General features: G+C 45.5%; 2 long non-coding RNA genes across 2 annotated transcripts in view; one reads left to right on the plus strand and one right to left on the minus strand.

Moving 5' to 3' along the window:
• The first annotated feature begins 7,215 nt into the window (after positions 1-7,215).
• Positions 7,216-25,367, plus strand: part of LOC141089416 (uncharacterized) — a 184,010-nt gene continuing 165,858 nt past the window's right edge. The window contains exon 1 of the long non-coding RNA XR_012232279.1: positions 7,216-7,256. This is a non-coding gene — a long non-coding RNA (uncharacterized lncRNA). The remainder of the gene's footprint in view (positions 7,257-25,367) is intronic.
• The window catches only part of LOC141089412 (uncharacterized), an 82,661-nt gene continuing 82,128 nt past the window's right edge, over positions 24,835-25,367 (minus strand). Inside the window, exon 3 of the long non-coding RNA XR_012232278.1 lies at positions 24,835-25,062. This is a non-coding gene — a long non-coding RNA (uncharacterized lncRNA). The remainder of the gene's footprint in view (positions 25,063-25,367) is intronic.

The following is a 25,367-nucleotide window of genomic DNA, read 5'->3' on the forward strand; positions in this document are numbered from 1 at the left end:
TTAAAAGTTGGACAATGCGCCTTGATCCCACGAATTCCACTGAATATTTTTTTTTTTACAGGTGGGAGTGGAGGGGTTGTTACCACTTTTGCTATGGGTCCTCATGATTTTTATGTACTTACCTGCTTCATAATTAGGTTTTACATTAAACCATGCACTATCACCTATGGTTTCCATATTTGAATGAGATGTGAGCTACTTTACAATCATATTAAGTATGGTACTGAGATTGATAATGTTATTAATAAATATATAGGACCATGCTGTGCCAAGCAGTTCAAAGTCATGTGAACAATGATTTCTTATATGAATAATTTATGTCTTTATATCATCTACATAGTGAGAAACACATATGCCAATAGTCTTACTGATAGGTACATCCATAGCCAAATGTGTTGGCACCCTTGAAATTGTTCCAGAAAGTGTATTTCTCCCAGAAAATTATTGCAATTACACATACTTTGTTGTACACATGTTAATTTCCTTTGTCTGCATTGGCAAAATACAAAAAAAAAACAGAGAGAAAAGGCAAATTGAACATAATTTCACACAACCCCCCCCCAAAAAAAAGACAGACAAAATTGCTGGCACCTTTCTAAAATTGTGGGTAAACAACTTTGTTTCAAACATATGATGCTTTTTCAAACTCATGTGTGGCAAGTAACAGGTATACGCAATATAAAAATCACACCTGAAATCAGATAAAAAGGGGAGAAATTGACATAATTTTTGCATTACCACACTAAGCATGGAGAACAGAAAGAGGAGAAGATAACTATTAGCTTTGTTGCGTTAGCCACCGGCTCCTGTTTCTTTTCTTCCTCCTCAACGTCCACCTCCTCATTGTTACCCAATCTGCACTGAGCAGATGAGATGAGGCTGGTCTGGCTACATTCTCTCTGTGTTATGTCTTCCTCCATCCACACCTGGTCCACATGCAAAGCTTCATGTTTAATTGTGAGCAGTGACTGTTTACGTAGGCACAGAAGCGGGATAGTTGGCTGACTATGATGTCATAACCACTCACCATCTTTGTGGAGTCCTCAAAGTCTTACAGAACCATACAAATGTCAGACATCCCTTTCCACTTTTCAGTTGTTATGTGCAGAGGCTGATGAGAATACCGACGCGCGTGCTGGAGCTGATACTCAACCACTGGCCTCTTCTGCTCACAAAGTCTTGCACGCATGTGCAGTGTAGAGTTCCAGCACGTAGTGAAGGCGCACACCAGTCAATGAGCTGGCACTTGCATGGACTGCTGCAGCACTGCCAGAGTGGTGGCAGCTGTAGCTGACTTGCAGAAATAGGTGCTGTGTTTTCAAAAAACTGCTGAACTACCAAGTTCTGCACATATGACGAGCATGGTACGTGTGTGAGCTTGCCAAGGTTTAAAGCCGTCACCAGGTTATGTACATGCCTGGTTGGAGGTTTAGTGTTAAAAAGCACAGATCTGTTGGGTCTGTTATTCCTTTAAATAACTTTGCCGTGGTGTGCGATTTGTCTCCTCGACAAATTAACTTCAGCAGAGCCTGTTGCTGCTTCTTTGTGGCAGTGCTGCATAGGTTCCAGCTTCTGGGTGATGTGGACGACGTGCTCTGAGATACCTCATCTGAGATAGAGGGTGAGGAGGAGCAGGAGGGGGGGAACTGCTGTAGGAGGTGGAGGAAACCCGGATAGAAGTAGAACCAGCAATCCTTGGTGTCGGTAGCACATGCGCCTTGCCAGGAAGTGACTGGGCCCCAGTCTCCACAATGTTCACCCAGTGTGCTGTCAGGAAAATGTAGTGTCCCTAGCCACAAGTGCTTGTCCACCACCACTGCACCTTGGTCCTCCAGACTTTGTGACTTAACAACAAGACTTAGCGGCAACTGTGTCTCATCATCATCTTCCTCCTTATCCCAAATTCCTCACAGTCATGTTCTTGTGGCCGTGGCTGCTCTTAGGTTTGTACATCACTAAACAGCATGTCCTCCTGTCCCTCTTGAAGCACGCAGGTTGAGAGTCCACAATCAAGAAATGATGTTGTATAGAGCTGCTCGGTGTGTCCTCGCGTGGGATCAATAGTCTCCTAGGACTCAACATGCAGCAGGTTGAGGATTAAGTGATCCAGACTTTAGGCTGGTGAGACTGAACCATGTGGAAGACTGGGTTAAAGCATTATATGCTATCCAATCAAACATCTGTTTGCACTTCTGTGGCTTCAGAAGTGGTGTACCATGCCTCCCTGCAAAGTGGGACAAGAACCTATGTGTCATGGATGGGAGTGTTTCTTGTGCTCCAGCAACAGGCGTAGTCACACCTGCCCCACATCCTCAGCATCTGCGTGCATCATCACCAGCATTTCCACTTTACTGTTCCTTAACGCACGCCTTATGCATTTTGTAATTGCTAGGTCTCTTGGAACAAAGTTTATTTTTAATAAGAGAAAAAAAAGCAGCAATGAATGCATTTTTTGTGAGTTTACTTCAGCATATTGTAACAGAAAGAACTCAAAAGTTTATGGATAGCAATCAAATTCAATCCAGAAAATGTTTCAATGCTTTTTCTCAGTTTTAGAGATCACAAAAATGTTCACAGACTATATAACACTGTATGGCTGCGAAATGGAATCCTAAAAGTTTTTAAAAGCTTTTTACCAGGTTTAGAGATCACAGAATTGTTCGCAGACCACATAACACTGTATTGCTGAGAAATGGAAGCCTTCACATTTTTAAAAGCTTTTTAGCAGTTTTAGAGATCATAGAAATGTTCACAGACCACATAACACTACATGGTATGTCTGAGAAATGGAAGTTTACAAAATTTTTAAAAGCTTTTATTCACTTTTAGAGAACACAAATGTTCACAGACCACGTAACACTCTACGTTTGAGAAATGGAAGCCCACAAAATTTTTAAAAGCTTTTTCTTAGTTTTAGAAATTACAGAATACACACCACACTATGGAATAGTGTATAGCTGAGAAATATAGCCCAGGAAAATGTGTTAACAATTTAGGGTGTGTTATACAGTGAAAGAAATGATTAATTGATTCCTTGCTGATTTTGTAAGTTTGCCCACTGACAAACACATGAACAGTCTATAATTTTAAGGGTAGGTTAAATTTAGCATTGAGAGACAGAATATCAAAAATAAAATCCAGAAAATCACATTGTATAAATTATATAAATTTATTTGCATTTTGCAGCGTGAAATAAGTATTTGATCCCCTACCAACCATTAAGAGTTCTGGCTGCTACACACCAGTTAGATGCTCCTAATCAACTCATTACCTGCATTAAAGACAGCTGTCTTACAAAGTCACCTTTACAAAATACTCCTGTACACAGACTCAATTAATCAGTCAAACTCTAACCTCTACAACATGGGCAAGACCAAAGAGCTTTCTAAGGATGTCAAGGACAAGATCATACACCTGCACAAAGCTGGAATGGGCTACAATGCCATACGTAAGACACTGGGTGAGAAGGAGCCAACTGTTGTTGCAATAGTAAGAAAATGGAAGAAATACAAAATGACTGTCAATCGACATCAATCTGGGGCACCATGCAAAATATCACCTTGCGAGGTATCCTTGATCATGAGGAAGGTGAGAAATCAGCCTAAAACTACATGGGGGAACTTGTTATTGATCTCAAGGCAGCTGGGACCACAATTACCAAGAAATCCATTGGTAACACATTACGCTGTAAAGGTTTAAAATCCTGCAGTGCCCACAAGGTCCCCCTACTCAAGAAAGCACATGTACAGGCCAGTCTTCAGTTTGCCAATGAACACCTAGATGATTTGGTGAGCAATTGGGAGAAGGTGCTGTGGTCAGATGAGACAAAAATTGAGCTCTTTGACATTAACTCAACTTGCCGTGTTTGGAGGAAGAGAAATGCTGCCTATGACCCAAAGAACACCATCCCCACTGTCAAGCATGGAGGTGGAAACATTATATTTTGGAAGTGTTTCTCTGCTAAGGGCATAGGACTACTTCACCGAATCAATGGGAGAATGGTTGGAGCCATGTACCGTAAAATCCTGAGTGACAACCTCCTTCCCTCCACCAGGACATTAAAAATGGATCGTTGCTGGGTCTTCCTGCAAGACAATGACTCAAAATATGTAGCCAAGGCAACAAAGGAGTGGCTCAAAAAGAAGCACATTAGGGTCATGGAGTGGCCTAGCCAGTCTCCAGACCTTACTCTCATAGAAAACTTATGGAGGGAGATGATGCTCCTAGTTGCCAAGCAACAACCTCAAAATCTTAATGATTTAGAGATAATCTGCAAAGAGGAGTGGACCAAAATTCTTCCTGATATGTGTGCAAAACTCTTCATCAACTACAAACAAACATCTGACTGCTGTGCTTGCCAACAAGGGTTTAGCAAAAAATTACACTGCACAACAAATTTCAGGGAAGTTCTTGTCCCCTAAGAAAATGTTATTGTATCTTGTAGATTTTGATATGCTGAACATGAATATGTGCTCGAAAAGTCTGTATAGTCTACATTATGACATCCCAGACACTACATACATGTGCACTGATGTCAGTAGCAAAACAAAAAGTCTTTTGCAGACGACTTTCGTTTATAATCCATGTCAGATGCTTCTCGAATAAGATTCCAGCAATAGTCAGCCAGCATTGACGTACTCCACTTTCCCTGGTACCTTTTCTCCATCAGCGCAATGTCTTGGTGAAATCTTTCACCGTGTTCATCGCTAGTGGCACCAAGATTGGCTGGAAAAAAGTCCAAGTGAGAATGTAGAAAATGCATTTTTAGTGACATATTGCATTTCATCAAATGATATGCTGTGAGCATCTTGTCTATGAGTTGTTCAAAGTTTGGTGCCCTGTTGTTGCCATGGAAGTTGAAGGTCACATCTTGAAAGGCTCTCCATGCCACTTGTTCAGCACCTTGCAAAAGACCATCAAAGCTACTATCATTCATTATATCTCTGATCTGTGGGCCAATAAAAATACCTTCTTTAATCTTTGTATCACTTATTCTTGGAAATTTCTGTCACAAGTAAGAAAAGGCTTCCAATTCTTTGTTCATTGCTTTAACAAAATTTTTCATAAGTCCAAGTTTAATGCAAAGGAGGGAGAAATATCTTTGCTGGATCAACGAGAGGATTATGTTTAACATTATTCTGTTAAACATGGGCAGTGTGTTATGGGCAGCACGGTGGCTCAGTGGTTAGCGTTGCAGCGCTGGGGTCCTGGGTTAGAATCCCACCAAGGACAACATCTGCAAGGAGTTTGTATGTTCTCCCCGTGTTTGCGTGGGTTTCCTCCGGGTACTCCGGTTTCCTCCCACACTCTAAAGACATACTGATAGGGAATTTAGATTGTGAGCCTCATCGGGGACAGTGATGATAATGTGTGCAAAAACTGTAAAGCGCTGCGGAATATGTTAGCGCTATATAAAAATAAAGATTATTATTATTATTCTGTCCAGCAACCAGATTTTCGTGGAGTGGCCAATCCTCTCTGAAATAGTGCATTTCTCATGCATGACTGTCCCACTCACAAATAAAACAACAATACTTGGTATATCCAAGCTGCAGTCCAAGAAGAAGTGCAACAACTTTTAGATCACCACATATGTTCCAGTTATAATTTCTATTAATGTGGGTCAACAGTAACTCCATATTCTCATATGTTTCTTTCATGTGTACGGTGTGTCCAATAGGTATAGAAGGATAGATATTTCCTATTATTAGGAAGTGGGTCTCCCATACTGTTTGCTTATGCAATGAATGCAAGGGCTGCCAAAAATTTGGAGGCACTCCAATTCCCCTTTGAAGAGATGTAGAGGAGGGCCTCATGAAAAAATGTTCCCATTATTAGGAAGTGGGTCTCCCGTAGTGTTTGTGTATGCAGTGAATGCAAAGGCTGCCAAATATGTGGAGGCACTCAAATGCCCCTTTGAAGAGACGTAGAGGAGGGCTTCATGAAAAAATGTTCCCGTTATTAGGAAGTGGGTCACCCATAGTGTTTGCCTATGCAGTGAATGCAAGGGCTGCCAAAAAATTTGGAGGCACTCCAATGCCCCTTGGAAGAGACGTGGAGAAGGGCCTCATAAAAAGATGTTTCCATTAGAAAGGAGTGGGTCTCCTATACTTATAATGCCCATGCACTAAGTGGGCTGACAAACATTTATGTGCACATACATTTCCCATAAAAACTAAATTCTTTATTAGTCAATATCTATAAAAAACACCAACCCAGTGAAAAGGTATATATCAAGATATACCAAAAATAGACCTTGCCTAACAGATACCCTAAAATACACTGTACCTATGATGTTCCTTACCTGACTGTGGAGGTTGGCACCCAAAAAGAAATGATTTTTTGGCACCCCCACTCAGCGTAGGCTATCCCTCACTCCCCTGGTATACCCTACCACAAAAGGTGGGAAAACAATATAACATAGGGCAGAGATGAAGACAGTCTTAACTAGCAAGGTATCTGGTAGGTTATATAAAAAAACCTGATTCATGATGCTACTCTATTTAATATACTCCAGTAATTCAAAAGGACTGGCCAATCACAGTCCAGGTATAATGATATAAGAGGAAAAAACCCAATTATTGCAATCTGATAATCAAAAATAGCAATGCCATGAGACAGATAGCATTGATGCAATTTCAAATGTTGGTTGGTTCAAACAATCAGTGATAGATTAGGGGCACAAATTAATTAGGCTCACTTGCCTCCAAGGTGTAGGGAGCCAGTTCATGCCATGTGTCCAGCTTGGATACCCAATAATTATAAGGCACAGAGGAATCACGGAGGACATTGGTACGGTCAGCAAGGTACTTCCTCACCATTTTCCCAAACTTTGCACTACTTGTGAGAGTACCCCACACCTCAGGGCCTGTGCGATGAGAGGGTCTGAGAAAACTCTCCCAGAACTATGACAGTGTTCCCCTGCCTCTGCTGGATTGGAGTTGTGTCTCTCTCGCCTGTACTCCTTGGTTGTACTTCTGCAACAAGGGCCTTCTGGTACTGCCCCATTTTAGTAGACCTGAGTTAGAAAGTTCTCTTGTAGCGTGGGTCTAGAAGTGTCACCAACCAGTAATGACTGTCACCCAAAATTTTGAGAGCATAAAGGTCACGGGAAAGACAGTGTAACATAAACTCAGCCATGTGTGCTAGACTGCTAACAGGCATGACTTACGTGTCCTCACCAAGAGGACCACTGACCATGCTTTCCGCCTCCTCCTTCTCCTCCCTGTCCTTAGGCCATCCACGCTGAACAGACGGTATGACATTTGCGCAGGTAGTACCATCTATACAGCATGAAACTAGCTCCTGTTCTTCCTCCTCCTCCTGTTCCTCATTGTCACCCAATCCACACTGGGATGAGATGAGGCTACGCTGTGTGTAGTCACCCTGTATGGTTCCTTGCTCCATCTCATTGTGCTCCGCCTGCAATGCATCCTCTTTGATTGTGAGCAGAGAGCATTTCAAAACACAGAGAAGCAAGGTGGTGACACTAATTATAGCGTCATCGCTGCTCACCATCTTGGTGGAGTCCTCAAAGTTTTGGAGGATGGTACATATGTCTGACATCCATGTCCACTCCTGATATCTTACGTGTGGAATCTGAACTGAATACCGACAGCTTTGTTGATGCTGGTAGTCAACAACTGCCCTATTCTGCTCACAAATCCTTACCAACATCTGCAGTGTAGAGTTCCAACGTGTGGGGATATCACACACCAGTCAGTGAGCCAGAAGCTGCAAACACGGCAAGGGCAGTAGAAGCTGTAGCTGACTTTCTAAAATGTACAAAAATACTTGGCACTCAAAAATGAAGAAGCAGTATATTCTTTATTTAGCATCCAGACAAAAATAGACTCATATCGTATGAACGTTTTCGGTCCAACAACGGACCTTCATCAGAAAGGTTTTTTTGGTTTCTTTTGGTAGAAAACTGCAAAAGATACATATAGGGTAATAGATATCCTTAGGTGGTAGCAAAGTCTATGCTGCTGGTATTATATAGAGGCTGGAGCACGAGTCTATCTGGTTGGAGTTAGATTAATGTGACTGGGCAGCGCTAGGAGTGCTGGCTCTGCAGACAGATACAGCGCTTAGTGACTGCAGGAGGAATCCAGGGTGCTGCCGTGTATGGTTTTTAACAGGGAAAAATGTGAAGTACTACATCTGGGCAATAAAAATGAAAAAAGCATATACAGAATGGGAGGAATAGGGCTAAGCAACAGCACATCTGAAAAAGACTTGGGTATACTAATAGATCACAGACTGAATATGAGTCAACAGTGTGATGCAGCAGCAAAAAATGTAAATGCAATTCTAGGCTGTATTAAGCACAGTCTAGATCATGTGAAGTCATTATTGCCCTCTACGCCTTGTCAGGGTCCTGACAGCGCTGGTGTACAGCCTCCGCTAGGCAGGGACTCACCCGCACCGTAGGGACCCCTGGGGACAAGAACAGCCAGAAAATAAAGATGCACGGGACCTGAATGTAGAAGTTTAGAAAGTAGGCACAGGACCTACAGTCATGTGAACGGTCATGTGACTGCAAGGGGGCGGGGCTTAGCGTCCTGCTTTCAAAGAAGGTAGAAAACTCAAAGTCGGGCAAAGCGGGGGTCATGCACAATACAGGTAAGCGAGGTACAGGAGGGATAAACAGACGGGAGGTCAGACAAAGCCAAAGGTCATACACAAGATCTCAGTAAAGTACCAGGGATGAGACAGAACGGATAGTCAGAGCCAAGCAGAGATCAAAACCAAACAGACGCAGAAGGTACCAGGCAGAATCCAAAGCAGAATCCAGAGAACAGACCGAGTCATACACAGAGAATCAAGCAACCAGAACACAGCACTAACACAATCAGGGGTCACCACACAATGCCAAGGGCGAAAGTATAACTGACGGGGGATGGGAGCTTCCTGAGGCTATAAGAAGCCTCCCCAGAACCAATGAGAGGCCACCATAATAGGTCCCAGGTGTGCAGGTGAGAGTCTGCACTGAGGTCAGAACATTAACCCAAGCAGTGCTGGTCACCCAGCACTGGTATCATGACACTCCTCTTTGGTCAGACCTCATCTGGAATACTGTGTCTAGCTTTGGGTGCCACATTTTAAAAAAGACATCAACAAACTGGAGCAAGTTCAGAAAAGAGTGACCAGAATGGTGACCGGTCTGCAAACCCTGACTTATGAGGAAAGGTTGCAGGATTTGGGAATGTTTAGCTTGCAGAAGAGAAGACTGAGAGGACACATAATAGCTGTCTACAAACATCTCAAGGGCTGGCACATTGTAGAAGGATCATCTTTATTCTCATTTGCACAAGGAAAGACTAGAAGCAATGGGATGAAACTGAATGGGAGGAGATACAGATTAGATATTAGAAAAAACTTTTTGACAGTTAGAGTGATCAATGAGTGGAACAGGCTGCCACGAGAAGTGGTGAGTTCTCCTTCAATGGAAGTCTTCAAACAGAGGCTGGACAGACATCGGTCTGGGATGATTTAGCGAATCCTGCTTTGAGCAGGGGGTTGGACCAGATGGTCCAGGAGGTCCCTTCCAACTCTACGATTCTATGATTCTATGATTCTAAGACCATGCTTGGCTATAGGTTCAGCGGTGTCAGCCACAGATCTGCCAGCTTTTTCAGAGTTGTTCACAACTCTTCAGCATTATGCTGTTTGTCACCTAAGCATACAGTATTAGCTTCAGCACAGCCTGTTGTCGCTTGGCTGAGGCAGTGCTGCAGTGCTTCCAGCTTGTGACTGAAGTGGTCATTTCGGAGATGGAGGCTGAAGAGGAGGAGGAGGTGCAGGAGCGGTAGACTGTGGGGGCAACCCTGATTGACTTAGGGCCCACAATCCTTGGCGTCGAGAGGACGTGTTCAATCCCAAGGTCTGACTGGGTCCAGCTACTGGGTCCCAGCTTCCACTATGTTAACCCAGTGGGCTGTCAGCGAGATGTACCATCCCTGCCCACAAGCACTTGTCCACGTATCTGCGTAACTGCTAATGTTGTGGGACATGTGCCTGTGTAATGCGGGGATGGCACTCCGGGCAAATATTGGCAGCTGGGGACCAAGTACCCAGAGATGGTCTCCGATATCAGGTTGCGGAAAGTTTCCGTCTCCGTCAGCATAAAATGCAGCATTTTGAGCGCAAGCAGTTGGAAAATGTGGGAATTTAGTAGTGTGGCCTGTGGGGCGTTGACTGCATATTTGCGCTTGTGTTCCAAGGACTGGGGTATGGACAACTGAACGCTGTGCTGGGAGAAGCACGTGGACTTGCTTGCTGATGGTGCTAGTTGAGTGTGTGCAACGACAGATGCAGGACAGGATGCATCTTTGCATACACCATGCACAGGGGATTGGCTTGCATGCACAACAGTGGAAGAAGCAGTGGTGTCACCCGCAGACACTGTTCCTGGACCCTGGGGTTCGGCCCACAAAGTTGGGTACTTTGCTGCCATGTGCCTGATCATGCTGGTAGTTGTAAGGGTGGTAGTTTTGCTACCCCTGCTGATGCTGACCTTGCAGGTGTGCGGTGCAAATGGCCTTTTTGGGATTATCGGCAGAGTCTTTAAAAACCAACCAGACTCGGGAAGACCTAACAGTTGAACTGGGAACTTCCATCATGTTGGTGCTACTGGGAATGGTTGCCTGCCTTCTGCCTGTGGCCACCACACTTCTTCTCCCTCCTGCTGGGATGCCATGCCTCCCTCCCCCTGTGTGCTACTGTCCTCGCTCTGCATGTCCTCCTGCCAGGCTGGGTCAGTTACTATATCATTATATTATATCTGTACTGTTACACACTTAAAATTATGGCTGGTCCGAACAATGAAGGCAACTGTTACCACCCACCTTTCGCGTCTCCCCTTTTTTTCTCATAAATTGTAAGCTTGCGAGCAGGGCCGTCATTCCTCTTGGTATCTGTTGTGATCTATGTGATTATTGTTATGCTGTAATGTCTATCGTCTGTACAAGTGCCCTCTGAAATGTAAAGTGCTGAGGAAAATGTCGGCGCTATAGTAATAAAATTATTATTATTATTTATCATCCACCACCTCATCTTCCACTTCCGCACCCTGGTTCTCCTCCTCACTTTCTGGCAATTGTGTTTCATCATCGTCCATCTCTTGTGACACTTTCCCACTGTCACCTTCATGTGACCGTGGCTGCTCAAATATTTGGGCATCGCTACACGCGATCTCCTTTTACCCCACTTCAATGTCACGCTGCGCTCACCTGGAGGAGGGACTTTGGTTCCGACGGAGCCCCGCCCGCTCCGGGGGTCCCGTCGGGTGAGCATGCGCACTTCTCGTACTCAGGTTTCCATCTCCCCCATGCCGTGTATGCGCATGCGCGCTCCTGTCTGTTCAGTCTCCAGGTCAGTCCTCTCTATGGTAAAGGAGGACCTGACCCGGAAGCTGTAGTGGTCATGTGCTATCAGGCTAGAGGACCTGACCCGGCAGCTGTAGCAGTCATGTGCTATATCAGGCTACCAACCCCTATGGGAGGTGCCTGATTATTGTTGTGCTTCCTGGCTTGGTCTGCTGTGGCTCTGCCTGTCCGTGTGCTGTATTCAGGTCCCATACTCTGCCTTACCCTATTGTGCTCTCTGCACCCCGGTACTCCCGTCCTCGCCTGTTTCCTGCAGCAGCCTCTCAGTCCTGCCTCCGGTGTTCCTGTTCCATCCTGCTCCAGTCCTGCCGTCCTACTCCAGTCCTGCCTCCGGTGTTCCTGTTCCATCCTGCTTCAGTCCTTCCGTCCTACTCCAGTCCTGCCTCCAGTGTTCCAGTTCCATCCTGCTTCAGTCCTTCCATCATCCTCCCATCTTTTCTCCTGTGTTCCTACTCCTGTCATCCCTCCTCATTCCAGTCTATTGTCTTACTCCATTCCTGCCTCCTGGTTCCAGCTCTGTTCTGTCATTCTATACTTCAGTCCCACAGTCCTACTCCGGTCCATCCTGAGCCGCCCCTCTTGGTACCGGCTACCGTGGTACTCGAACCCCTGGGCCTGCTCCTAACAGTCCCTGTTTAGGGGTCAGTTCCACCTGGCAGCTCGCCCGGGGCCCCTCGGTGCCACGGTCCAGAGGGTCCACTCCTGGAGTTTCTGGCTCCAGACCACTCACTCTAACATTCAAGTGGACCGGGCGAGAGGCCCGAATCTATAAATGGAAAAATGAACAGGTCCTCAAGTGTCCAAGTGTGAGATCAATTGTCTCCAGGCACTCGGCATGGTTGGAGTAACGAGGTTCAGGTTGTGGAATATGCAGTCCATACTCACGGCTACTGAGACTTAACCGTGTGGAAGACAGGTTAGTGACTGGAAGCATTATCTGCTAGCCACCCAACAACCTTTTGACACTGCTCTTGGTTCAATAGTTGTGTGCTGAAGTCTCCAGGCAATTGGGTCAGGAAGGTCGGGCGAGAAGATGTGGGTGTTTGTTGTGGCATAATTTCAGCTTAGGCCTCTTTCACACTTCAGTTTTTTGCATCAGTCAAAATCCACCAAAAGGACGGATCCGTTTTAGTACTGATGACAACGGATGGCACCCGAGAAATGAAGAATTTTAAAGGAATCGCAGCCTGGAAAAGGAGAGAGAGAGAGAGAGAGAGAGAGAGAGAGAGAAAGAGAGAGACAATTTTTTATTTTTTGTCCGGCACCCAGAAAGAATTTCGGGTTAAATGAGTGTCTGGAGGATCCGCCACAGAAAAAAACGTTGCAAGCTCCTTTTTGAAATCTTTGAGGATGGTGACGGACAGGAACTTTTGGCGGATCCGCAAAAAAAAACGGATGCAACGGACGGCAATCCGTCACAATCCGCCAATAATGGAAGTCAATGGGGAAAAAAACGGATCCTCAAAAGAAAATTGCGGATCCGTTTTTTTCAAAACCTGGCGGATTGTGACTGATTGTAAAAAAATGAAGTGTGAAAGAGGCCTAACCCACGGCCTCATTCTCTGCATGCACCATCACCACCACGTCCCTTGCCATGCGCCTTGCCCATTTTAAATGGAGGACAATATTTTCCACGTCCATTATAAATGGCTTAATTTGAAGTGAACTTTATGTTATCCGTGTGACAGAAAACCACAGTTTTAAATAGCTGGCCTATAGGTAACTATTTTTACCAGTAAACTGGTGTCAATAACTTCGATAACACACTGCAACAAAATTTAAAGGGAGGCCAGAAATGGCAGAATTTTGAGCGCACTTATATGTGATCTGTGTGATAAACAAACCACAGTTTTAAATATCTGGCCTGTAGGTAACTATTTTTACCAGCACACTGGTGTCAAACTGTCAATAACTTCCCTAACACACTGCAACAAAATTTAAATGGAGGCCAGAAATGGCAGAATTTTGAGTGGACTTTTTATATGTGATCCGTATGACCAGCAAACCACAGTTTTAAACAGCTGGCCTGTAGGTAACTATTTTTACCAACAAACTGGTATCAATAACGTCACTTATATACTGCAACAAAATTTAAATGGAGGCCAGAAATGTCAGAATTTTGAGTGCACTTTTTATATGTGATTCATGTGATGGACAAACCACAGTATAAAATAGATGGATTTTTAGCGCTGTAGAGTAATACGGAAAGGATCTGGCTGTATTCTGCAGTGCCAACAAGCAAAGGGAGCAGAAAAACGGTGTTCTCTGGATTGCTTTTCAAGCAAATAATCAGGATTATGATAAAAAAATTTATCCCTGGCCCCTGATACCTCGGGCTATGTCTAGAAATATCCGTAAAAGCAGCAACAGACAGAGCTGGAATGGACCCTCTTGCTATATGCACTGCAGTCTTCCACATACACTGCCTGCCTGCCTAGCACTGATATCTATGCAGCTGGGTTAGTCCTCAGAAGGACTGTTAGTTGAGATGGATATGTGTCTAATATATTGTGGTATACCTACACTTACTAAGACACAGGCAAATCTCTCCCTAGCTCAGCAGCAACTCTACTTACACTACCTGATTCCAGAGTAGACTGAGATGAGCATGACGGTGCCAGGTCTGATATAGATTTGATGACGCTGTGCGGCCAGCAAATCACTTTAATGCCAAAACCAACATGGCTGCGGCATTACAATGTGTGGTAGACAATCTCAGTATGTTTATTGGCTCTCTAAATAGCGCCAAACATGCAGGGCAGAGACCCGAGCTCCCGCCGAGCAATCCCGGAAATACTCTGTGAGCTCCGAGCATCTCAAGCAGTGAGATGCTCGGGCGAGTACCGAGTAGTGGCGAGCATGCTCACTCATCACTACACCTCAACAAATTAGAAAAATAAAAACAACAAAAATAGTGTTGGATACCTCCTTCTCTGGCCTCTTTCACTCCCACCTATTTCTCAACCTCCTCCACTTGGACCTATGCCTTCTGTGTCAAGATTTTTTTTAATTGTGTTTTATTTTAAGTAATTTTCCTAATCAAAAAAACCCACAAAAACAATGTGTCTACCTTTTCCTCCACCTTTTCCACCTACACCGCCAGGTCCTCCTCCAGCTCCACTTCCTTTTCAACCTCCTCCTCGGTTTGGACCTCTGCCTACTTTTTCAAGATTTTTATTGTATTTATTCTGTGTTATTTTAAGTAATTTCTCTAAACAAAAGCTAAAAATACACAAAAACAATTTTGACTACCTCCTCCTTCATCTCTTCCACCTACACTGCCATATCCACCTCCACCTACTCTTCAGCCCCCTTCTCTGCTTGGACCTTCACTTCCCTGGTTCAAGATTTTAATTTTTTTCTGTTTTTTTAGTCATTTTCCTAAACAAAAACAAAAAAAACATAAAACAGTGTTGGCTACCTCCTCCTCCGCCTCTTCCACCTACATCGCCATGTCTACCTCCACCTCCTTCTCAACCTCCTACTCCACTTTGCCTCCTGGTTTAAGATTTTTATTTTTTTTTATTCTTTTATTCTGTTATTTTAAGTAATTTCCCTAAACAAATACAAAAACACACAAAAGCAGTAGATTATTTTTAAAGAGTGAAAATAAAGGAATAAAGGAAGGCGAGTGCCATTCCTCTTTTTCTCACATAAAGCAAAAACAGTGTTGGATACATCTTCCTATGCCTTCTCCAAGTACACTGCCACTTCCACCTCCAGCTGCTCATCAACCTCTTCCTCCTCTTCGACCTATGCCTTCTGGTTCAAGGTTATTAGGTTATTATTTCCACATTTGTTTGCAGGGAAATTGTCTTGCTCTTACCCCATTTTGCTTTCTTTTCCAGCCCCCTACAACTTACTACCACCATTTTACAGCAGAAAAGTTTGGGTTCTCTTGGCTTTTATGGGGTTCAAGTTCGGGGTCAAGCTCAGGCAAGTTCTGGTACCCGAACCAAACTTTGAACCTCAGTTTGGCCGAACCTGAACATCCACGGGTCTGCTCATCCCTACTAACCAATGTTAAGCACATACTGGTAGTTGTAATTTGTAAGTAATCTAATACAATTGTTTATGGGTCTGACTTGACATTACAATTGATCGGTGTTCTAAGTTTGGTTCTTGTATTCAAGTACATTTGGTTCTGGTCATGTATTCATGTTCTTATGCTGGTTCTGGTGACATATTCATTTACTGTTTGTGGCTCTTGTGATGTAGCCAAGTACTGATCTTTGTTTTGTTGATGTATTCATGTACTGATGATGGCTCTAGTAATGCATTTATGTACTAATGGTGGTTCTGGTGATGCATTCATGTACTGATGGTGGTTCTGGTGACGTATTTATTTGCTGATAATGTTTCTGGTGTTATACCCATGTACTAAGGGCAACACGGTGGCTTAATGGTTAGCACTGTTGCTTTGCAGAGATGGGACCCTGGGTTCAAATCCCACCAAGGACAACATCTGCAAGAAGTTTGTAGTTGTGTACTGATGATGGTTCTAGTAATGCATTTATGTACTAATAGTGATTGTGGTAACATATTAATTTACTGATTGTGGTTCTCGTGACATAGTCATGTTCTGATAGATAGTCTGTTGATGTGTTTGTTTGTTGATTATGTTTCTGTTTCATATTCATGTACTAAGGGCAGCACAGTGGCTCAGTGGTTAGCACTGTTGCTTTGCAGAGCTGGGGCCCTGTATTCAAATCCCACTGCAATGAGTTTGTATGTTCTACCCATGCTTGTGTGGGTTTCCTCCAGGTTTTCCAGTAATATGATGGCAGTATGCAAGCAATGCATAATAATAAATACTTTTAATGGCTCTGGTGCTCAATGAACTTATGATTATTTTGGTTTCATATTCACGCACTGATGATGATACCAAAGTATCTTGTTCTGGCCCTGCCTCAGAATGACAGAAGATACTTCTCAACAGAAATACATTGCATCATGATGGTATTCTGGTAGTTTAGATCAGGTCGAAGGTATTCCAGCAAACATTTAAAAAGGATCATGTGGCAGGATGTAGCCTCCATACACCTGCTGCAAGTGGCCTTTTGTGGCCAGTTGGCTGATGAGAGGATGTACCCATAGTCTGCACCACCTCATCAGATCATTGATGATTGAGTACCTAACACCAAAATCTCAAGACCACACCCAGTGAAGCAGAACTCGCTCAGTCTGCTTGAACGTCAAATGGTCAGACATATTTGGCTACCACTGAGAGGAAATTAACCTCAAAGATAATATTGTAGGGGATATCCTAACTAGAGTTGAGCGACTTTTGGTTTTTTAGGGTCGAGTTTCGTTTCGTGAAACCCGACTTTTCCAAAAGTCGGGTCGAGCAAGATCGGCCGATTATAGGGAAAAGTCGGGGTCGTCCCGAAACACGAAACCCAATGTAAGTCAATGGGGAATAAAAGTCGGCAGTGAGAGGAGGACAGGAAACACACCTACAGTGCTCATTTGAATGCCAAAAGCATCAATTCTTCTTACTTAAGCTGGTCAACCTTAATTACCTTCATAATACAAGTTACGCACTGAAAAATGGGGGTTATTTGGCTAAAGTTGTGGGGGGGTAGGGCTGGCTCCAGGTTTTCATGTGCCCTGGGTGAAAGAGAGCCCCTTTAACACATACCACAACTCATCATGCTCCGATACGGCAGAGAAATAGCGGTATAGTACAATGAAAAATACTTCACTTTTTACATCTCATGACGAGGCCCATCTATTTCTCCATACAGAATCATTGGTCCCATATAATGTTTGAAACAGTATATGATGAGCTCCACATAATGCTACAGTATATGTTGGTCCCCATGGATGAAGCTCCACTGTCTTATGGGCCCAAATAATGCTCCAAACATAATGGGCCCCATTTCTAATGCTCTAGTGTATAATGGGCCCTGTAAATGCTGCTCCAGTGTCTGATGTCCACCTTTGGAATGTTCCAGTGTATGGTGGGCCCCAACGATCATTCTCCAGAGTATAGTGCTCCCCAAAAATTGCTGTCCCAACATTGAAAACAATCAAATAAGTCTCCTCGCTAGGGAATCCCTGTACTAGTCTGGACTCCTCGTCGTCCCCATCTTCCATCTCACTGCACAGTATTTCAACCTTGCAAGTGCTGTGATCCTGAGCAAGCAGGGGGGGCCCACTCGTTGGCGACGGCACTGGCACAGGGCCCCTGATAGCACGGTGGTGTGTCTGATGGCGGGTGGGCCGAACCTGCACTTTCATCTGCAGCTTCCTCTTTGTCACCGTGTAAGATGGAACTGTATATGGGAAGGTTAACCTGAGTTTCATCAGGGTCAGATTCAGGCCGTGTAGCGTGCGAGGGGAATGTAGTGGTCTGGGTCAATGTACCAGCAGATTCATCGAGCAGTGGCTGGGCATCAGTGCACTTGTGTCGCCCCCAGGAGTACGGTCACCACAGTGGCATTACCTTCCTCCTAGGGAGTGTGATGTCATGCTTGGGAGCAACGAAGGATCTCTCTAGCAGGTTAACTGATTGGGCGGCGTTATTCCCACGAGTCATGACCCTCCAAACAGCGTTCATGAAGGCAAAGTGTTTGTTTTACGTGGGCAGTATGGTTGCAAAGCTGAACCTTAAAGGAATGTCCAGAAGGGCACCACCAGGAGTGGAGCCTATGGCGTAATTTGACTCAACACGGGCAACCTCAACCATGCCAGCTACAGAACAGATGCACACATTGCAAGCTTAATTCCGTTAACGAACGAGACTCCATCATGCCCCGCGGTCCGAGTCCGGCTTACTAGAGGGACACATGAGGCTCTGGCACATGAGATTGGCCAATAACTGGTGTGTCATGCCCTTACATGTCCATGGCTGCATGTGCGCTACACTGAAAAGGCCAGCGTTTGTCGCTTACAGGTGCAGATAACCCGCTGAACAACGTTAGTGATGGGGATCACTGATTACAATTATTACTCGCGAACGATGATTTCCCAGTAAGTGCAGGTCAACCGCAGTTCCGGAATTAGGCCTAACCGTCATTCCTGAAAAAATGAAAAACTTACGTGTGCAAACCACAGGTGCTGTAGCTTGCTTAACAGCTCGCCAGCCATTCTCACGCCCAGTATGGATTACACGTGATTGCACAAAGGTGAGAAAGGGTACCGTATCCCCGGATAACATGTATGGATAGCGTACACATTCAAAAGATATGTCTATACATCAGGAGGCAGGCTCAGACGGTGTTAGGCCCAGTATGGCTTGCACGTGATTGCACAAAGGTGAGAAAGGGTACCGTATCCCCGGATAACATGTATGGATAGCGTACACATTCAAAAGATATGTCTATACATCAGGAGGCAGGCTCAGATGGTGTTAGGCCCAGTATGGCTTGCACGTGATTGCACAAAGGTGAGAAAGGGTACCGTATCCCCGGATAACATGTATGGATAGCGTACACATTCAAAAGATATGTCTATACATCAGGAGGCAGGCTCAGACGGTGTTAGGCCCAGTATGGCTTGCAAGTGATTGCACAAAGGTGAGAAAGGGTACCGTATCCCCGGATAACATGTATGGATAGCGTACACGTTCAAAAGATATGTCTATACATCAGGAGGCAGGCTCAGACGGTGTCAGGCACAGTATGGATTTGACGGCCCAGACTACACAGCGAAGGAGCAGGGAGAGGTAAAGATTGCAAATGCTGGGGCCCTGCCCAAGCAAGGGGGGCCCACTCGTGGGCGTCGGTGCTGGCACTGGGCCCCTTATAGTAAGGCGGTGTGTCTGACGGCGGGTGTGCACCACCACCATCAGAGACACTTGATTGCACTAAGAGGGACCCTGTGCCAGTGCCCGCGCCCAAGAGTCGGCCAACCCACCTGTCCAGGGCAACAGCACTCGCACGGTGTCGTGTGCTAGGTGGTGACCCCGGCCATGGGGGGGGAGGCAGCACAGTTAGGGAGTTTTAGAAAGTGGCATATGTTGATGCTGGACATTCAGCTGATGCAAAAGGCGAAATAGGTCAAGTCCCAGGAAGAGGTGGACCAAAGCAAGCCATTTTTCTGTCACCCTATGTGTCATCAGGGGAAGGTGGGACAAAATCCTTGGAAACCCATGCATGGTTCATTTTAATGAAGGTTAGATCATCCACATTTTGGGTTGACAGACGGGTCCTTTTTTCTGTCAGGATTGATCCAGCTACACTGAAGACTCTTTCCGATAGCACACTTGCAGCTGGGCAAGCGAGCTCCTGTAAGGCATATTGTGCCAATTCAGGCCAGGTGTCCAGTTTAGCGGCCCAATAGTCAAAGGGGAATGACCTGTGTGGGAGAACATCGATATGGGAGGAAAAGTAGTTTGTAACCATAGTTGACAACTGCTGTCTCCTGTCACTTTCCATCGATGCTGTATTACCAGTTGTGTGAGCGGTACTTGAAAAATCAGTCCACAACATTGTCATGAAACCCCTGTCTCCAACGCCACTTCTGCTGTGTGCACCATGAACACCTCTGCCAAGCTGCCCCCGGCCCGTACGGCTCATGTGAGAACCATAACCGCTGCTGTGTGCTGGGAATGCCTCAAGCAACCGATTTACCAGAGTTGCTTGTTTATTAGCCAATATTATGTCAAGGTTCTCCTGTGGCATGATGTTTTGTAATTTGCCTTTATAGCGTGGATCCAGGATGCTGGCCAACCAGTAGTCGTCATCGTTCATCATTTTGGCAATGCGGGGGTCCCTTTTTAGGATCCGCAAGGCATAATCTGACATGTGGGCCAATGTTCCCGGTGTCAATGATGCACTGCGAGTGCTGGTTGGAGGAGCACTTTCTGGCAAATCCACATCCCTCCAGTCACGCACAAACCCTGTACCAGACCTTGCCACGCCAACATTTTCACTTGCCCCATGAGATGCATCCTCCTCCCCTAAGTAATCATCCCCATCATCATCCTCCTCCTCCTCTTCTTCCTCCAACTCGTCCAGGAGAGGTCCCTGAGCAGACAATGGCTGAATGTCATCAAGGATTCCCTCCACCTCTTCCTCCTCGTCAACATTGGCTGCAGACGCCTGCTCCTTAAGGTGTGTCAAAGTTTGCATGAGCAGACGCATAAGTGGGATGCTCATGCTTAGGATGGCGTCGTCTGTGCTTACTAGCCGTGTGCATTCCTCAAAACACTGAAGGACTTTACAGAGGTCTTTCAGCTTCGACCACTTCACACCTGTCAACTCCATGTCTGCTCTCAAAGTGCCTGGCCGTGTATCCTCCCACAAATGCATTATGGCCTGCCTCTGCTCGCACAGCCGCTCCACCATGTGCAGGGTGGAGTTCCACCCTGTTGCAATGTCGATAATGAGGCGGTGGTTGGGAAGGTGGAGCAATCGCTGCAGCTTCTGCATACGAACGGAGTGTACAGGCGACCGGTGGATGTGCGCGCACAGTCTTCGCACCTTATGGAGCAGGGCTGTTAACTCCGGATAATTTTTGAGGAAGCACTGCACCACCAGGTTCAAGGTGTGAGCCAAGCAAGGTATGTGGCTGAGTTTTGAAAGGGGTATGGCTGCCACAAAATTACGGCCGTTATCACTAACTACCTTGCCTGCCTCAAGATGTACACTGCCCAGCCATGACTCAGTTTGTCGCTTCAAGTACTCGGCCAGCACCTCGGCGGTGTGTCTGTCGCCCAAACACATCATCTGCAACACAGCCTGCTGACGCTTTCCACTAGCTGCTCGATAGGGGGACACCTCGTGTGCAACAGTGGCAGCTGCAGATGGAGTGCTCGTACGACTGCGCTCTGTGGACGAGCTTTCGCTTCTGGAGGAGGAGGAGGAGGAGGAGGGTGGAACGCCTACAGCCAACTGTTTCCTATACCGTGGGCTAGGCAGCACTGTCCCACCACTGCTGTCCCCTGTGGACCCTGCATCCACCACATTAACCCAGTGCGCAGTGATGGACACGTAACGGCCCTGGCCATGCCGACTGGACCATGCATCAGTTGTGAGGTGCACCTTTCCACTCACTGACTGCTTGAGTGCATGGACAATGCGGTCTTTTACATGATGGTGGAGGGCTGGGATGGCTTTGCGAGAGAAGAAGTGGCGACTGGGTAGGTCATAGCATGGTACTGCATAGGCCATGAGTTCGCGGAAAGCTGCGCTTTCCACCAACCGATAGGGCATCATCTCAAACGAGATTAGTTTGGCAATGTGGGCGTTCAAACCCAGTGTACGCGGATGAGAGACTGAGTACTTTCTTGACCTACTCATAGTGTCTGGGAGGGTGAGCTGGACTTGAGAGCTGCATATGGTGGAAGTAGCGGTGGACAGGGCGGACTGAGAGAGGGTTGATGATGGTGATGGAGTTGGTGTTCTTTCTAATGGCCTAGATTCAGTATTTCGTTGATATAACAGTGGGATTCCCTGACTGCTGTGGCCTTGCAACGACACCTCAACATTTGCTGCTGTGCTAACCGGTGGGCTTACAGTGGAGGAAACAATGTAGAGTTGCTGACTACCTTCTTTGTGATCAGTTGCACATGTGGCACTTGACGTTTGGTGTTGTGTCCACACTTGCAAGTGCATGCTGGTTAAATGTCTAAGCATGCAACTGGTATTTAAAATTTTTCAGATTTTTCCCTCGGCTAAAGGTCTTTGCGCACTTCTTACAGATAACCTTGGCCTGATCATGAGGATTTTGTTCAAAAAAGTGCCACACTGCACTCTTCCTACTTTGGCAGACATTTTGCGGCCTAGCACGCTGTGATGTTTTGACCCTCTGGACAAGCTGTCAAGCAACTCTTTTGATTTTTGGAACCTGTCTTTGGAGTGCTCCGGGCCTGCCAGATAACAGCTGTTGCGATGTCGATGTCTGCTGTGGATGCTCCTCATCTTAGCTATTGGAAGCAGCACCCTCTTCCCCCAATGGATGCCAATCTGGGTCAACAACTGGGTCATCCATCACCTCCTCTTCAATGTCATGTGCACCTTCCTCTGTGTCACCGTGTATGGTGGTATAGTGTGCGGGAAGGGGCACCTGAGTCTCATCAGGGTCAGAATCTGGCTCTGTACACTGCGAGGACAATGTAGTGCTCTGAGTGAATGTACCAGCAGAATCATCTATCAGCGGCTGTGCATCAGTGCACTCCATGTCAGATTCATCTTGGCCTGGGTAATTCACCATTTCACTTGATAATCCAGGCATGGTATGTGAAAACAGCTCCATGGAGTAATCAGTAGTATGGCCTGCGTCATCCTTCAATCTTGGTTGGGGTGAAGGACACAAGGAAAGGTGTGGTTCATGAACATGAGCCTCCAATGACGACTCCTTGCTTTTACTTTTTACAACTTCAGAAGAGGAGGCGATAGAGCTGGAGGCTGAGTCAGCAATGTAAGACAAAACTTTTTCCTGATGCTCTGGCGTTAAAAGCGGTTTGCCAACTCCTAGAAAACTAAGCCTTCGAAGCCTTATGGAGCCAGACGATGACGCAGGCTCAACACCTCCTGCATTCGGTCCTATTTTGCTTTTGCCACTACCATCAGATCCACCACCAACACCATCATTACCAGCTGCCAACCCCCGCCCAATTCCACGGCCTCTTCCACCAGCCTTCCTCATTTTTGGTAGAAATGTAGACAAAATTCAACAAACTATATAGTAATGTAAAACAAGGTACAAGGTGTCTATAGGACAGGGGAGATTTAGATTTTCTGCAGACACTTGTGGACACTGGACACTTGGATTGTGTGAGGCCCACTGAATATCAGAGCGCTATGTCACAGGCTCGATGGCACAGGTGTGAAAAAAGTGACTACAGGATAAGGGAGATTTTGAATTTCTGCAGACACTTGTGGACACTGGACACTTGGATTGTGTGAGGCCCACTGAATATCAGAGCGCTATGTCACAGGCTCGATGGCACAGGTGTGAAAAAAGTGTCTACAGGATAAGGGAGATTTTGAATTTCTGCAGACACTTGTGGACACTGGACACTTGGATTGTGTGAGGCCCACTGAATATCAGAGCGCTATGTCACAGGCTCGATGGCACAGGTGTGAAAAAAGTGACTACAGGATAAGGGAGATTTTGAATTTCTGCAGACACTTGTGGACACTGGACACTTGGATTGTGTGAGGCCCACTGAATATCAGAGCGCTATGTCACAGGCTCGATGCAGCAGGTGTGAAAAAAGTGACTACAGGATAAGGGAGATTTTGAATTTCTGCAGACACTTGTGGACACTGGACACTTGGATTGTGTGAGGCCCACTGAATATCAGAGCGCTATGTCACAGGCTCGATGCAGCAGGTGTGAAAAAAGTGACTACAGGATAAGGGAGATTTTGAATTTCTGCAGACACTTGTGGACACTGGACACTTTTGGATTGTGTGAGGCCCACTGAATATCAGAGCGCTATGTCACAGGCTCGATGGCACAGGTGTGAAAAAAGTGAATTGTAGAATTGGGCAGAATAGGAATCTCCCCAGAGTGTAGGTCTGTAAGAACGGAACAAGTCCTCCACGTATCCTTCCACAGTGACACACAGATAGCTTCACTGTGGCTGTGATAACAGCCGTTACACGGTACTGTGTGAGGAGCGTACACCGCTGTATGATGTGAATAAATGCACGCTCAGTACCTCAGCAGGACAAAAAAAAAAATTGGGATTGCTTTTAAAAAAGCAGTTTGCAGAGCAGTGGGGAAACAGCAATGCAGCTGTCAGGAAGCCTTAGAAAGCAGCCTAACAACCAACACCGCTGATCCACCACAATATAGCCTCCCCTTGCACTGCACACACAGTGACTGGTGTGTTGCACAGGCAAAATCGCTAGCAGCAGAAGCAGTTTTTTTTTCTTCTTCCCTGCCTAACGCTCTCCCTACAGAATCAGCAACCTCTCCCTATGCTAAGATCGGCAGAAGTAAGATGGCGGTCGGCGTGCACGCCCTTTTATAACCCCTGTGACGCCCACCAAAGCAAGCCAATCACTTGCATGCCCTTCTGAAAGATGGTGGTGACCCCTGCCTATGTCATCATGTTGCCCACAGTGTCCGTGGATCCTGATTGGCTGAAAAAGAGCGCTAAACAAACTTTTGAAACTCGACTTTGGCGAGTAAGTCGCCGACCTCGTGGACGACCTCATCCTAGGGTCGGGTTTCGTTTCATGAAACCCAACTTTGCCAAAAGTCGGCGACTTTTGAAATTGTTCGACCCGTTTCGCTCAACTCTAATCCTAACAATATGGATTTTTTTTTTACGTGGGACCTTCTGGAGTGGGTATTTGTACAGGTAGAATCAAACAACTTCTTAAGCTAATAGTGTCTTTGATTAAAAACACTTTAGAAAATGTGCATTCCATATTGTATATTTGGATTGCACTCGCATTACATACATAATACCATACAAATTTCACTCATCCCAAGTTCTGGATGAGAATTAGACTAATTTTTTATTTGCTCATGTGACTTATTCTACAGTAATATTTAGAGATGATGAGATCAGGAAAAATTCAAATTCGCCTGTTCTAGTGAAGTTTCCCAGAAACTTGCATGTCCACTATTATGCTCTGGAGCCAATGAAATCATAAATGTCCATTAAAGTAACAATCAAGCCTGACATCAATGCTGCATATTTGTAAGAATGTCCCAGGCTAAAAGTGGCTTCTAGACTTCAGATATGTGGGATTTTCTTTATTTCCTGCAAAGAAAACATTAAGGAGTGTCAAAACTGTCCTTTAAATGCAAAAACACGAACAACAGACATCACAGTAGTATAAAAACAAGTATAAAAACATTTCAATTTGAAGCTGAATAGATGTCAGCCGTTGGGCCTTCCAAACATATTTGTGGTCTAGCAGTTTGGCAAGGGCACAATCTAAGAATTGGCCTGGAAAATAGTTCTTTCATCCATAAGACATATACTGACAATAAGGACAATATGGCAGAGAAAACTTGGTAATGTAAAAAATAAAAGGTCACAAAGTCATAAGCATTCCTGGTGTA

The sequence above is a fragment of the Dendrobates tinctorius genome, unplaced genomic scaffold, assembly GCF_039654945.1.
Source record: "Dendrobates tinctorius isolate UK_male_01 unplaced genomic scaffold, ASM3965494v1 ptg000008l, whole genome shotgun sequence".
Lineage (NCBI taxonomy): Eukaryota > Metazoa > Chordata > Amphibia > Anura > Dendrobatidae > Dendrobates > Dendrobates tinctorius.